Source organism: Nicotiana tabacum, chromosome 3, assembly GCF_000715075.1.
Source record: "Nicotiana tabacum cultivar K326 chromosome 3, ASM71507v2, whole genome shotgun sequence".
In the NCBI taxonomy this organism is placed as follows: Eukaryota; Viridiplantae; Streptophyta; class Magnoliopsida; order Solanales; family Solanaceae; genus Nicotiana; species Nicotiana tabacum.
In genome coordinates, this window is record NC_134082.1 from 141,540,058 (window position 1) to 141,550,967 (window position 10,910).

The following is a 10,910-nucleotide window of genomic DNA, read 5'->3' on the forward strand; positions in this document are numbered from 1 at the left end:
ACTATTTTAAAATCCTCATTATTTTGATTTTTTTTCCTAGCTGGTTGATGTTTTGATTTTTCCCTTACTTTTACTATAAATATGTTGCATTGTTCGATAATGAAAGAATTTATATATGGTAGAATTTTAATTGATTTGAAATCTTAAATATTAGAATTTTTTATAAAGTTAAAATAAGGAAAGATTTGATAAGCAATAATTTTAAACTCCTAAATATTAGGAAATAATTTAAATGACTATTTTGTCTAAAGTGAAATCTATTCTTAAAGGGTAAAAAAGGCGAACGATATTTCGCTAAGGACCTTCGTGCTTTTAATATAATAAAAATATATTACTATCAAATATGAAGTAACAGGAAAAACTTAACATATCTCGCGGATAACTAAATGGTGCAATTGCTAAAAATTCAGTAAATTTTGTTAAGATTCACAAGCACGGGATAAAAATGCACATTTCAATTAATGCAAAGTTAAATATGCTTAGCAGAGGTTTGGATTGGTTTGGTTTTTCGAATTTTTTGGGTTTTTTTGAATTTTTTATTACATGAATATTTTTCAATCTTACTTTGTTTAAGTTATAGATAAAGTTTTGATAAGCCAATATATGTTTAGTAAAAAATAAAAAATTAACAAACATATATGTTCTGTTAAAATATTCTTATGGGAAAACTTTTTAGGAACACATGATAGTTATTTTCTTAATTGTGTAACAATAATTTTTCGTTAATATACAATTTCACGGTTAACCGAATTTAGTAATTAACCATTAAAATCAAGATGATACCTAAATAATGATATATTCTATTTAATTTTAAATTATCGAAATACCATTTCAAATGCGAAAAAGAAATAAGAAATCTTGACATATGAATATGGAAGAACAAATAGATGATTGACGCACTTTAGTAGCACTTTATAAGAAAGTGATACAATTCATTATTTATAGTAGCTAAAAATGAATGCATTTCATAGTTCTATTAAATATTACATCTCATGAGAGGATCTCAAATATGACTATTATTTTTTTTAAAGAAAATTCAATATAAAATCTTAAAAATATATATTTATATGTCGGTTTGGTTCATTTTTTTTTACTCAATACCAAACCAAGTCAAACTAAACTTAATCGGGCTTTTTAATCGGTTTGGTGCGATTTTCCGTTTCAGTTTGAATACCCCTAATGCTTAGTCAGATACATAAGGACCAAAATTGAAAATTCATTACGGACTAAAAACGCAAACTTCTCATTATTAAATTGAGCTTTAAATTAATTACTATTTAATCGAACCTATTGGATAGATTTTACTTTTAAAGTACAACCGAGCTAACCGAGTTGAGATGAATTTTGACTAAATTAAGCGAGGTGAGCTTATCAGCTGAATCCCAGCTATAACGCAAGTAGCGGCCAGACCTATATCATATTTATATGCAGCGTGAAATTTCAACATTATTGCAAGGGAAAGCATTTGGGCAAGTTACAAAAGGTATAAAAAAATTTAGAACAGCTATATTGTATATTTTTTCCAAAGTATTTAAGACCAATGCCAAATGCGATGTTGCACGTCGACTGGTAAGTCCGTAACACACACACACAAAAAAAAAAAAAAAAAAAAAAAAAAAACACGGACTCCAGTTCAACACAGCAAGGCGGTGTAGTCGATATAAGGATCCATAAGAGATAATGTCGATGTCCCCCCTTACATTTGGATATTTTGTGACCTCAAATATCAATAATAGGTCGTCAATGACAACTACATTTTGCCTAGCTATTGCCAGTACAAGGTTTCGATGGTGACCACTGACTGATTAGTCTATATCTATTCAATGGTAATTTTCAGCAATGTGAATCACAATATCAAACCCCTTATCCCAGAAACATCAAAAAAGAAAAAGAAAAAGAAAAAGAAAGAGAAAAAGAAAAAGAAAATAGCCTTAATAACAAATGCCTACAAAACCTTTTGTTTTTTCAAGTCACATTTGTAAAGTTAATAAGAAGCTGCTTATGATAAAAGTAGAAAATTAAACTTCAAGTGGTGGGTTCAATGTGTATGGGTCCAAATTTGAACAACCACGACCGTTGATGAGTACGACAAACGACGAGATCCTCGTAGTTCAACATCCTGCAGGGGACGACCTACAGGCGAACAAGAGACTGTACGACTTTTGGTGCAGTGTAGGCCCCTTAGGGGACATTAGGAATATTCTTTCAAATATTCCCTATGATTTGTCTTTTAGGGCTTAGAAGGGGTTTGTCCCTTATATATAGAGCATAAAACAACCCTGTAAGCCCTCTGGGCATTTTCCTAACTTATAACACTTGCTTACATAAACGATTGATGTCATTATTGTTTAAGGGTTCGTCTTGACAAGATAAAGAAATCTTATCCTCTGTATTCTCCTTGTATATCTTTTGTTCTAGAGATTATTATGCTTAGCTAAGATTTATCCCTTCATTTTCTTTAATTAATTTATTCAAAAAGGTTCCGATATCTTTTGAGTCAAACAATTTGGTGCCGTCTGTGGGGATTTCTATAGATGAGATCTTAGTTTCGTCTAGATCTTTGAAAGAAATAATCACCTCTTCTTAGCCTCGCAAAGACCAACAATGGCAGGAAAGGGAGAAGCAAGATTAAAGGCAATAGTAGGTGTCATGAACAACCTCCTGAATTCCCTCAATGAAGCAGGTAGGGAAGACAACGAAAACGCAATTCCAAGTGTTACTCCTGAGGGAGAGATCTCACCCCCCCTCCGCACGAGGGCGTGAGTGTCTCGTGCGAGAAGGAAACCTCAACATCCGCAGCTGGAGAAGAACCACCGGCTATGAAAAGGCTATTAGAAGAGTGGTTGACAAACACCTTCTGCAATATACTCGACAAACCCGTTCAAAAGGATATCGAAGGCATAATACCCGTAGAAATCGCAATTGTCACCGACGAGCCAGAAACTCCACGAACAGGTAACACTCATAATGTCATTGATGCAGATAACGATGCACTTGCGGCCATCTTGAAGAAAATGGAAGAGATGGAAAATGAGAAAAAAAACACTCCGCGATTAGATGAAAGAGCATCAGGAAAGGGTTGATAAAATACCGGGCGCTCCGAAGTTGCTACCAAAACGTGACGTGGGCCGATTCGTCGAACAACCATACAGTGAAGGGGTGTCTCCCCACTCTATTCCGAAAACCTTCAAAATGCCGCCATATTTGAAAATATATGATGGCACCACGGACCCGGAAGATCACTTAATCCATTACATTACTGCAGTAAAAAGTAACAATCTATCAAAAGAATAGGTGCCATTGGTGCTGCTAAAAACGTTCGGCAAAACTCTGACAGGGGGAGTGTTGACATGGTATTACCAACTACCAACACGTTCGATATCAACGTTCGAAGAAATGGCAGATAAGTTCGTCACCGCTCACGCGGGAGCGAAAAAGGCAAAGTCTAGGGTAAATGACATATTCGTCGTCAGGCAGACGACAGGCGAGGGACTTCAAAATTTCCTAGCCCGATTCAATAGGGTAAGAATGAGCCTACCAAACGTGTCGGAAGGGATGTCGGTAGCAGCCTTCCAAAATGGGTTAAACAGAAACGGGTCAAAAGCAACCAAAAAACTGCTAAGTAGACTCATGAAGTAACCCCCCACCACCACGTGGGGAGAAATCCATAATGCCTATTGCGTCGAAGTAAGGGTAGACGAGGATGACCTAAATAGCCCGATCCAACAGCTAACATCGGTCCAAATCGAGACAAGGAAAGATCGCTGCAACAACGGCAGAAGGGACTAACTACCCTATTTCAATCAAGAAAGGCACCAGCCCTATATCCGAACATCCAACCCACCTCGTCCTCGACATACAGACATCACGCCTTGACACACCGCACCACTCTGAAATGAAAGAGGTATGCCTCCACTGTTATCTGCTCATAACTTTTGTGTTTCTCCATCATAAATAGTGTATGCACTGGAAAAGCTCGGCGCAAAGGTGCAGTGGCCGCAAAAGATGAAGTCATATTCGAGCACCCAGAGATCGAACGTTCTATGTGAATTTCACCAGGAAAGGGGACACAAGACCGAAGACTCCATAGGTTTACGACAGGAAGTGGTAAGAATGCTAAACCAGGGACACCTGAAAGAACTGAAGAGCGATCGAGGAAGGGTTAACTTCGCTCGTGGACGCGATCAACCTCAAGGACCCCCAAAACCACCATCATCAGCTCGTACCATATAAATGATCATTGGTGGAGGCGATGATACAGTAATCAACCCTATGAAATTCACCACCACACACAAACTCAAACGGATAGTCGCCCACGAATAGTATGATGACCTCGAAGATAGTATCATCTTCGATAAGTCGGATATTAACGGTTTGTCTTTCCCTCATTATAATGCTTTGGTTATAACTTTACGCATCGTGAATACCATGTAAAGAGAATAATGGTGGATGACGGAAGCAACACGTGTATTATTCACCCCACGAGTCCTCATACAGATGAGGCTCGAGGATAAAATAGTACAGCATTGCATAACACTAACGGGTTTTAATAATGTAGTGGAACGAACCTTTGGAGAGATAGTGCTACCCGTTCTGGCAGAAGGAGCCACCCTGGAAATGACGTTCCACGTCATGAACCAGGAAACAACCTATAATGCCATCATAGGGCATCCATGGATACACGCTATGTGAGCCGTCCCGTCAAGTTTCTGTCAAGTAATCAAATTTCCTACCCCATGGGGGATATTCAGCATTCGAGGCGAGCAGTGCACCGCCCAAGAATGCTACTGAATCATCCAAGATTGCACACACACCCAAAAAGTAAAGGGGGCAAGTGCGGAAGCATAACAATCAGCTATATCGGGAACCAAACCTGACATACAAATAGAGGCTATCAAAGACCCGAATGTCGTAGAAGCTTGCAAGGAAACCGTAAAAGACCTTGAACCCGTTCAACTAGACAACACCGATAGCACGAAAAAGGCTTATATCAGACACAACCTCTCAGAACTAGGTAAGTACCATGAGTTCTTAACTAACAATGTTGATTTGTTTGCCTTTTCCTATTCAGATATGCCAGGAATCCCAAGGGACATTGCCACACACAGGTTGAATGTCGACCCTCTTTACCCGCCAGTACGGTAAATGAGGAGAAAGTTCAATGCCACCAACAATGAGGCGGTCAGCGAAGAAGTTGATAAGTTAGTCGTTAATGGTTCCATCCGAGTATCAAAATATCCCCAATGGGTCGCCATTGTGGTCATGGTATAAAATAAGAACGAGAAATGGCAGATGTGTGTCGACTTCACCGACCTAAACAAAGCATGCCCGAAAGATTCCTTTCCGTTACTACATATCGACCAGCTCATCGATGCAACGGTGGGACGTGAAATACCGAGCTTCTTAGACGTTTATTCTGGTTACAACCAAATTCTAATGGCTGAAGAAGATCAAGAAAAGACCATTTTCATCACTCACCGAGGAACGTACTGCTATAAAGTCATGTCGTTCGGACTCAAGAACGTAGGGGCGATGTATCAAAGGTTAGTCACCAAGATGTTCAAAGAACAACTCGGTAAGACCATGGAGGTTTACATTGACGACATGCTAGTGAAGTCGAAAAAGATAGAGGATCACATTAGTCATCTGAAGGAAGCCTTCGAGATATTGAGGCAATATGGAATGAAACTGAATCCTGAAAAATGCGCCTTCGACGTAACCTTAGGAAAGTTCCTTGGTTTTCTGGTGTCACAAAGGGGTATCGAAGTCAACCCGGATCAGATCAGAGCTATCGAAGGAATACCGGAGACATTCACCAGCAAGAAGCAGGTGCAAAAATTAACAGGACGAATAGCCGCCCTATCGAGGTTTATTTCACGATCGTCGGACAGATGCCATAAATTCTTCAATGTGCTAAGGAAAGACCACGGACTATAGTGGAATTCAAAATGCGTCGATGCCTTGAGAAAGCTGAAAGTGTACCTATCCTCGCCACTACTACTCGTCAAGGCAGACCCAGGTGAATGCCTACTGGTGTACCTAGAATTCTCCGAAGTTGCGGTAAGTGCAGTCTTGATCCGTGAAAATAAAGGTACGCAATCTCCGATTTAATATATCGGAAAAATCTTAATTGATGCCGAAACAAGGTACCCTCACCTTGAGAAACTAGCTCTGGCATTAGTCGTAGCTTCACGAAAGCTTAGACCATATTTTCAATGTCACCCCATAAAAGTGGTGACAACCGTCCCCCTTAAGGGTATCCTACACAAACCCAAACTATCGGGTAGGTTGGCCAAATGGGCCATAGAATTAAGCGAGCACGATATAACATACCAATCGCAAACTGCTATTAAGTCGCAGGTTCTCGTCGAATTTGTCGCCGATTTCAGCGCATAAATATTGCCTGAAATAGAGCAGGAGGCGCTCCGCGCTTCTGCGCATTCTGACCTCTGGGTCCTCTACACCGATGACGCATCTAATGCATCGAGATTAGGATTAGGACTCATCTTTGAAGTTCCTACGGGCGAAGTAATTCGCCAGTCCATACAATGCCCTGAGATGACTAACAACGAGGCCGAGTATGAAACTGTGATTGCAGGATTGAAATTAGCCCTCAAATATGGCGCTCGATGACTCGTCCTCCAGTTCGATTCTCAACTCGTGGTGAACCAAGTCACTGGGACTTTTCAAATCAAAGAACAGAGACTACAAAAGTACCAGTCAGAAATTCACAAACTGCTGCCAGAATTTGATGAATGCCACCTCGACCAAATACCCAGGGCATAGAATATCAAAGCAGATGATCTCGCCAAGCTAGTGGCAACCACCAAAAATATCAACAAGGAAAACATGGTCACTCTTCTTCATTCCACAATAGACCAGGTCGAGGTACATTTTGTAAACCTAACTTGGGACTGGCCCAACTGCATCGTAACATATCTGCAGGATGGAATGCTCCCACAAGATAAGAAAGAAGCCAAAAAGCTTTGAATACAGGCAACCAGATACAACATCGTAAACTGTGATCTTTACAAAAGAACGTTCGGCGGCCCCCTAGCCAAGTGTCGGGGGCTAAATCAAACAATGTGAGTACTAGAAGAAGTACACGAGGGGCACTGAGGCACCCATATGGGAAACCACACCCTCATCTGATGTCTTATCCGCGCCGGATACTACTAGCCTACCATGAAAAAAGAAGCTGCGGATTACGTCAAGAAGTGTGAACAGTGTCAAAAGTACGCCCCTATGATACACCAAGCAGAAGAACTCCTGCATTCCATCACTTTGCCATGGCCATTCATAAAGTGGGGGATGGATATTGTCGGACCCCTCCCGGTAGGACGAGGTAAGGTACACTTCCTTTTGGTTTTAACTGACTATTTTTCTAAATGGATGGAAGCATGTGCAAACACTGAAATACGTGAGCAAAAAGTTATCGTGTTCATATGGAAAAATATAATATGTTGCTTCGACATCCCCAAAGAAATCATCTGTGACAACGGACCTCAGTTCGTCGAAAAGAAAACGACCGAGTTTTTTGAAAAAAGGCACATCAAGCAAATACTCTCCACACCATACCATCCCGCCGGCAATGGCCAAGCTAAATTCTCCAATAAAGTGATACTGAATATATTGGAAAAGAAGCTTGAGGATGCCAAAGGGCTATGGCATAAACTAATACCAGAAGTACTATGGGCATACCGCACTACGCCAAAAACTAGAACAGGCGAGATGCCATATTCACTAGTCTACGGGACTGATGCAGTTATACCCGTCGAAGTCAGAGAACCTAGCTTGAGATACTCAAGCAAAAGCGGACCAAACAACAACGAAAGTAGGCTACAAAATCTGGATGACGTCGAAGAACGAAGGGATATGGCCCAAGTAAGAATGGTAGCCCAAAAGCAACAAGTAGTAAGGTACTATAACAAGAAGGCCAAAGTACAACCGCTCAAGGTCGGAGACTACGTCCTCAAAGCTAAAACACAAGCAGCGAAAGACCCTAACGAGGGAAAACTGGGAACAAACTAGGACGGACCATACAAAATCATGGTGGCAGCAAACAAATGAGCATTCCAGTTTGAGACAATGGAAGGAAAACTACTCCAAAACAATTGGAATGTCGCCCTTATCAAATACTTCCACTTCTCAAAGGAGGCGCCACCTAAATCGTACTCTCTTTCCCTCATCTAGGTTTTGTCCCAATCGGGTTTTCTCGGTGAGGTTTTTAATGAGGCGACAAGGGGGACGTCTCGAGGTCCAAAGTATTGTTCATTACCCCGCCCGTTGACGTGATCTTCAGGCCGAGTAATGAATGGACTGGATATAGATGATCAAAGCTCCATTGTATGCACAAAGTCGACATGTATTTCCTACAAAAATATAATCAAATCTCCATTGTATGTTTGACGATCCGGCCAGTCGTCTTATGAATTACTACTCTGTTCCCCCATTTATGCTTCTTTATTCTTTGTTTATATGTGTTATGTGGTATCAGGTCGGTCGTATCGAGTTCGGAAAGGATTTGGTAAGGTTTGAGACACTTAGTCTCCTTAGAGTGAATTTAAGTTGGAAAAGTCAACCGGATATTGACTTGTATGTTAAAGGGATCGGATGTGAGTTATGATGGTTCGGTTATCTTCGGGAGTTGATTTGGGACTTAGGAGTGTGATCAGGATGAGTTTTGGAAGCTCGGAGTAGATTTAGGCTTGAATTGCAAAATCGGATTTTTGGCGATTTCCGATTGATAGGTGAGATTTTTATGTAGGGGTCAGAATGGAATTCTGAGAGTTGAAATAGTTTCATTGTGTCATTTGGGATGTGTGTACAAAATTTTAGGTCATTTGGACGTGGTTTGGTTGGGTTTTTTATCAAAAGCAGAATTCAGAAGATTTTAGAAACTTAGGCTTGAATCCCATGTGTTTATGTTGATTTGATGTTGTTTGAGGTGTTTTGAAGGTTTGTACAAGTTTGAATGAGGTTTTGGAATAAGTTGGTGCCTTTGTTTGAGGTCCCGAGGGCCTCGGGTGAGTTTCCGAGGGTTGAACAGATCATTTTGAGTTGAAGAAAATTTCAGCTGTTGCAGGTATTTTACTATTCGCGTTCACGAGTGGACCCTTGCGTTCGCGAAGAGTCAGTTGATCAAGGTGGAATGTAAACCTACGCGTTCGCGAGGAAGCTACGCGTTCGCGAAGGGCTAAGGGTTTGTGCATCGCATTCGCGGGGGAGGAGTTGCGTTAGCATAGAGCAAAAAAGGCATCTAAGCTTCTGTGGATTTTATTCATCGCGTTTGCGAGAGGCAGAACGCGATTGCGAAGGTTGGTCTGAGCAAAGAATCATGTTTGTGATGGGGATGTCGCGATCGAGAAAGAGGAAAAGTGGTCAAAGTTAATTTGTGCTTCCCGAACGCGAGGCTTTGACCGCGTTCGTGAAGAAGGATTTCAGGCCTGGGCAGAAGGTTTAAAAAGTCATCTTGTCCACGAATGTGGGGTTTATTTCTTCCATTGTTGGTCCATTTTGGAGCTATTTAAAGGATATTGAAGAGGTATTCAAGGGGAATCACTTGGAGGTAAGAATTTTGGACTTAAAACTCGATTGTATTGTGAAATCTACCTAATAAATCACAGAATCTAAGCTTAAAATTGAGGAATTAGGGCTTGAGATTAAGAGACTTTAAAATGAAAATTTGAAGGGCCGTTTGGACTCCGATTTCGGTGTTCTTGGTATGTATGGACTCGTGGTAGGATAAGGATTCTGTTGATGTGATTTTTATCAAGTTTCGAGATGTGGGCCTGGGTATCGGGTTTGGTCAATTTTGGGGTTTTTGGTATAATTTGATTATTTTCGCTCGGGCTTCATTCCCTTAGCAAATTTTGACGTCGTGATTCTGATTTTGAATAGATTCGACGCGAGTGGAGGACAATTCAAGGGGAAAAGGCATTGTGTAGTAGTATTTTCACTGGTTTGAGGTAAGTAACCATTGTAAATCTGGAACTGAGGGTACAAAACCCCATTATTTGACTTGTTTTGAAAAGTGCGGTGACGCACATGCTAGGTGACGAGCGTGTGGGCGTGCACCGATAGGGATTGTGAATTTGTCCACCCGTAGCGACTATTGAGCCTCGTATTTGATTTAAAACCTTATGATATTTCGTACTTTAGTCATTTATACGGTATTATGGGTTGTATGCCACGTCTGGGGCCTTGTGCCGACCTGTTGATACCCTTAGGGGCATTTTTACTGTTTTCCTCACTTTATTTGTTGAAAGCATATCCTTAGTCATGTTTTACCTGTTTAAAAATTTAAAAACTAGTTTTATCACTCCACTTCTAATTGTGAAGACTATTTGGGCTGAGATCCCTAAGTTCTATTGTTGTGCCCGAGAGGTTGTGAGGTTAATGACTGAGAGAGGTTGAGAACCAAATAGTGAGGATATTATATGTATATATTATGGATCGGGATGCACGCCACAACAATACTTATATGGATCGGGTTGCACGCCATATCAATATATATATATATTGGATCAGGCTGCACGCCGCAACGATATATATATTGGATCGGGCTGCGCGCCGCAGTGATATGACATTTGGGCGGGAAGAGCCCTTCCGGAGTCTGTACACCCCAGTGAGCGTAGTTGACTATAAATTATGGATGGGGCTGCACGCCGCAGCGGTTACTATGATTTCTTTTACTATGAGATATTAATGAGCCTGAGTGTTGAGAGTGAGTATTTAGTGACGAGAGTTAAATCACGAGTGACTGAGAGGCTGCCCGAGGGGCCATATTCTGAGTGATACCTTGCCGAGGGGCCCAGTTATGATATTTTCACTGATTTTACTCTTCTTTTGAAATAAGCCTCTGTGGTAAGAAATTGCTAAGTATATGATTTCCAGGATTTTAACTGAAA